The following is a 6,000-nucleotide window of genomic DNA, read 5'->3' as shown; positions in this document are numbered from 1 at the left end:
ATAAGAAGCATTTTAACACCTTTGGTTTAAATTCTAAGGCCTCTAGGTCATTTAAACCCTACTTGGCCGAAACTCATCAGTGCTTAAACTTGCTTCAATAACATAAAAAAAACATGTGAAGTCATACGAGTTTCATAGCATGTGTAAAGACAAGCCTAATGAGTATACATATGAATTGTGTCTTAGGCTTTCTAGGTTTCTTTTTCTCTTTTTCTTTTATTTTTTTCCCATGGCCGAAACCTACCATTCTTTAGCTAGATTTTTAAGTGGCCTAAAGCATGAAAAATCTAAGTAAGTTTCATGGCAAAAGTTACTAAGAAACATATATACAAATTGGTTCATGAGTAAACTAGGACCCCTTGTGGTCATACATGATATATGTTATGCTACTAATTTTTCTACACCCTAATTAAGCATGAGGGCATTAAAAAACTTTCATATCTAAACAGCACAGAGGTCTTGATCATTTTAAAATTTTGTTTAAGCTTTCTAAGCTATCCATCTCATCATGGCCGAAAAACACTAAGAAGGAGTTCATGAAATTCTAGCAATATTCAAGCATACAAATCCTTTAAGATCTTTGTATTCTATAGCATGAGCATGGTTATTTAAATTTAAAGGCCTTCCTAATCCTAAACCCTTCCTTGGCCGAAACATATGAGTGGGTTTTCTTTTAGTTTCAAATATCTTCTAAGGAAGAAAACCAATACATAATCCTTAATATTTCATAGGGAGAACCTTGTACTAGTTGGGTAAAACAATAAATTTCCCTAGCCTCTTAAGAATATTTTTGGCCGAAATTCTAGGGTTCAGTACTCCTCTGATCAAGCATCATATAGGTATAAAAGCATGAAGAAGAACCCCTCTACATAGCATAGAAAAATCTATCATATAGTGAAGACTAGTTAAACATCATTAGATTTTGAAAGCTCTTCTTGGCCGAATTTTCTCAAACTTGTTTCTAGGTTTTAAAATCCTCATAAAATCCGAAAAGTACATAAAACGCCTTGTACCACAGGTGAGGGGAAGCTTACATCCTTTTCGCTTGTGGATCTAAGGTATGGTGAAGAAGAAATAGTCTCTTCTTCTAGTTCCTTTCCCTTGATTCCTTTGCTAAGTCCTCCTTGTATCTTAGGCTTTCTTAGGGACAAACTTGGCTTTGGGGCCGAAGATGGAGGAGAGGGAACTGTGGTGTTCTCGGTGAGGGAGAGGATGAGTGAAAGAAAAATGAGAGAAAAATAATTTTCTCTTTTCTTGCTCCCTTTTATGTTAAGGGGGAAGAGGTAGCAAACTTGATTTTTGTTTTCCTTCTCCCTTAGCCTTTTTCTCTATTTTTATTTTATTTATCTTATTTTCCATTTATTCTCACCATTCATGATAAAATAAGGGGGAATGAATCCCCTTAACTCCTCTTTAAAAATTTCAGCAAGATCAAAGAGGAAGAGGGAGAGAAAGGGAGGAAGGCAAGTTGCCTTTCTCTTGCTCTTTTCTTGTTTTCTTTTGGCTATCTTTTATTCTCACCTTTATCATGAGTTTCCCTCCTTTGCTATTAATATCTTCTCTCTATCCCAATTGTTTTCTACTAATTAATTCTATGAATTATAATATAAGAGGTTCAAGGTTCAATCCTTGACCATCACTTCTTTTTATTTCATTTTATTTCTTTTTACTTCAACTCACTTCTTATTATTTTTCTAAGGCAAATTCATCATTCTCATATTTATTCTTAAAATCTCAGTGGGTGTTACAGTACCCCGTACCTCATAAAAAGTTCGTCCTCGAACTTTAAAATAGTTGCTTCATGTGACACTGAACTTTCGGCTGATTGCATCAGCCACTTTGTTCGCCTTTCCTGGGTGATAAAGGATCTCGCAGTCATAATCTTTAACTAATTCGAGCCATCGGCATTGCCTCATATTCAGGTCTTTCTGCGTGAAGAAATATTTCAGACTCTGATGGTCAGTATAAATCTTACACTGAGCTCCATATAGATAATGTCTCCATATTGTTAGAGCGAAGACCACGGCTGCTAGTTCTAAGTCGTGAATAGGATAATTCTTCTCATGTTCTTTAAGTTGTCTAGAAGCGTAGGCAATGACTTTGCCATCTTGCATGAGTACAGCTCCAAGTCCTGTGATGGAAGCATCGCTGTACATATCGAAGCCTCTGTTGGTTTCCGGAAGAGTAAGGAACGGAGCACTGGTCAGTCTCCTTTTTAATTCCGCGAAACTCTTCTCGAAACTTCTGTCCATTCATACTTTGTATTTTTCTTGGTGAGGGCTGTCATAGGAGCTGCGATTTTGGAGAAATTCTCTACGAATTTCCTGTAATAACCTGCTAGTCCGAGAAAACTCCTGACTTCGCTGGCATTCTTTGGTCGATTCCAGTTATTTACTGCATCGATTTTACTTGGATCCACCATAACTCCATCTTTGGAGATGACATGACCTAGAAATATTACCCGGTCAAGCCAAAACTCGCATTTGGAGAATTTTGCATATAGTTGTTTCTCCTGAAGGATCTGTAGTACAGTATTCAGGTGTTCGGCATGTTCTTCTGGAGTTCTCTAGTAGATAAGTATATCATCAATGAAGACGATCACAAATTTATCAAGATATGCAGTAAATACTCGATTCATCAGGTCCATAAATACTGCAGGAGCGTTGGTTACTCCGAAAGGCATAACTATGAACTCATAGTGTCCATATCGGGTTCGAAATGCTGTTTTTGGTATATCATCTGGTTTCACTTTCACTTGATGATATCCGGATCGTAGATCTATCTTTGAGAAAACAGTCGCACCCTTCAGTTGATCGAACAGATCATCGATCCGCGGGAGTGGGTACCGATTCTTGATCGTCACATTATTCAGCGCTCGGTAGTCTATACACATTCGCATAGACCCATCCTTCTTCTTTACGAATAGCACTGGAGCTCCCCATGGAGAGTGACTAGGACGAATAAGTCCCTTGCCGAGTAATTCGGATAACTGTTCCTGAAGCTCCTTTAATTCAGCCGGAGCCATACGATAAGGTGCTTTCGAGATCGGCTGAGTTCCAGGAATCAATTCGATTCCGAATTCTATCTCCCTGTCAGGGGCCAACCCTGGTAGTTCATCAGGAAATACATTTGGATAATTGCATACTACTCTGACGTCTTCTAACTTCGGGTCTTTGACTTGATTGGTATCAACCACGTGTGCTAGAAACCCCATACATCCTTTATCTAACATCTTTTGTGCTTTAATAGATGACAATAGCTTCTCCGTTCCTTTTGACTCTCCGTAAAATTCAAACTCCGGTTCATTTTCGGGTCGGAAAATCACTTTTCTTTTGCGGCACTCGATTGAAGCGTCGTACTTACTAAGGAAATCCATGCCCAAAATTATGTCATAATCCTGCATATCAAGTACTATCAGATTGTAGTAGAGTTCTCTATTTGCGATCCGAATAAGTACTGCTTGCAGCATATAGTCCGATGGCATAATCTCCCCGGATGGTAAGGTTGCTAAGAACGTGTCCTCTAGAGTTCGGAGTGGTATATCTAGCTTCTTCATAAAAGGCGTTGAGACGAACGAGTGTGTTGCCCTGGTATCAAATAATACTACAGCATACTGATTGTAAATAAGTAGCTGACCTGTGACAACAGTAGAAGCATTCGCCACGTCATCCTTGGTAAGAGAGTAGACTCTGGCATTGGTCATAGTGGGAGGGGCCTCCAATCTTCCTTGGCTGATTGAAGTCCCTTCTATGGCAGCTTGCATCTGGTGGAGCTGTGCAGGGGTACTCATATTCTGGTTGTTCTGCGGAGGTAGTGCCTGAGACTGAGTAGGGCAATTTCTTGCCAAATGACCTTCCCTTCCGCAGTTGTAGCACTTTTTGGTGCTCAGAAGACATATACCAGAATGCATCTTTCCACATGTGGCACACTGAGGGTACTTGGTCTGCTTATTGGCTGGACCACCTTTTGTTTTATTCCACTGCTTCCTCTTTCCACTTGAGTTTCCTTTCCAGTCAGTTCTGGTACTGTGCGATTTTTGTCCTCCGGTCAGTGCTTGGTTCTTGCCCTTATTCATTGCTTCCTGATAGTGCTCGGTAATCAGGGCGCTGCTGACCAGCTCCTCTGCAGTCTGTGGTCTATTAACTCCGCCGACTACGTTCAGAGCTATCTCGGGTCGAAGCATCTTTAACATCAACCGGACCCTTTCTTTTTCAGTTCGGACCAGTTCTGGGCACAATCGAGCTAGGCGGTTGAACCTCTTGACGACTTCATTGACTGACAGATCACCTTGCCGGAACTCAGTGAACTCGTCATAGTGCTTGTTGGTCACTTGCATATGGAAAAATTCCTCTAAGAACTCTGTCTCAAAATCTGCCCACTGCATTTGGTTTATTTGCCTTTTCGCCTTTACTCTGTCCCACCACATCCGGGCATCTCCGGTAAGACAGAACGACGCGCACTTGACCTTCTCGTGTTCAGGCCAATCCAATAGTTCCATTATGTTCTCCACGGTTTTGAGCCAGGCTTGTGCGTCCCATGGTTCGCAGTTTCCCGAGAATGCTTCTGGCTTAAGCCTTTGCTATTGCATCAGGTAGGCCTCTTGTCGGACCATCGGAGTAGGGGCTGCCGGGGGCACTGGTGCGGCTGTAGGTATGACAGGTAGTGGATTCACCGGTGGGGTAACTGGGTTGCCTTGCTGACCCATTAAGGTAGTGATCAGCTGTTGTTGTTCTGCGATCTGATGCTGGAGGTCTGCGACTACCTGCGTCAGATCTGGTGGAGTCACTATTCCTTCGGTTCGGGCATTGCGTGTCCTAACCATGTTTATCTAAAAGAAATAGACTAGTGTAAGTGGTTATCGATTTTAGCCATTCTAACGTATTGATTTGTTCCTATCTATTTGTTATGGTATTATTTCTAACCTACCAATATGTACTCCTAATCTAATTTATAACTAAAAGCATAGAATAAAGCATCAAATATAAGCAAGTAAAACATGAATCTAAGCATAAACAACATAAGGAAAAAAAATAAGGAATATAATGACAACCAATGTAACATAAGGAAATAAAGCATAAGCAATGTAGTAAAGAAATAAAACATAGGCAATATAACAAGAAAGAAAAATAAAGCATAAGTTACATAACATGAAACTAAACATAAGCATATGACAAGAAATTAAGCATAAACATATGACAAGAAAATTAAACTTAAGCATATAGCAAGTAAATTTAGCTTACACATTCTTACTTGGAGCGGCAGGTAGGAGGCTTGATGTGTGTGTAGTGAGCTAGCAATAACTTGGCTCTGATACCAACCTGTAACGCCCGCCCTCCCTGCTAACCCTAAGGGACGGGGCTACGATACTCTACGTACGTACTACAGCGGAAGACTTAAAATTTATTTTTCTTAACTTAATTAAAACTGAACTACACTAACATGGTTTCATAACATGATAACGAAATAAATAAAAACTTAGTATCAAGTCACTCATATTGTATTACATTTCACAAAACCAAAGCATAGTTCTTAAAGGTTTTAAAGCAGGTTCTTAATTAGTTGCCTAGCCACCGCCACACACATCTTTGTTGCCCCTCCTGCTGCTCCTTTAACTCATCCAGCTTTTTCCTTTATCTGTGGTACAAGGAAAGTAAGCTATGAGCACTCATGGCTCAGTAAGTTCCTTTCCTACTCACTAAAGCCAACAATCAGCACATAATCAAGAATGTATCAACAAGTCATAATCTCAGCTAATCATGGCATAACATAGCATTCTATTCAAGCTTATCATGCATCATAATATAATCACAACTAGTCATGGCATATCAAACATCATCATGGCCGAAACATATACATAGTGCATTGCATAAAACATAGCTAGACATAGCATAACAAACAAGTATCATGGTATATCAAAGCATGGCCGAAACATGTATATCAAAGCATCATAGCTATGGCCGAATATGTACATCAAGGCATCATCAAATCCATGGCCGAAAT

The sequence above is a fragment of the Zingiber officinale genome, chromosome 9A, assembly GCF_018446385.1.
Source record: "Zingiber officinale cultivar Zhangliang chromosome 9A, Zo_v1.1, whole genome shotgun sequence".
Classification (NCBI taxonomy): Eukaryota; Viridiplantae; Streptophyta; class Magnoliopsida; order Zingiberales; family Zingiberaceae; genus Zingiber; species Zingiber officinale.
Note: the sequence above shows the minus strand (reverse complement) of the source record.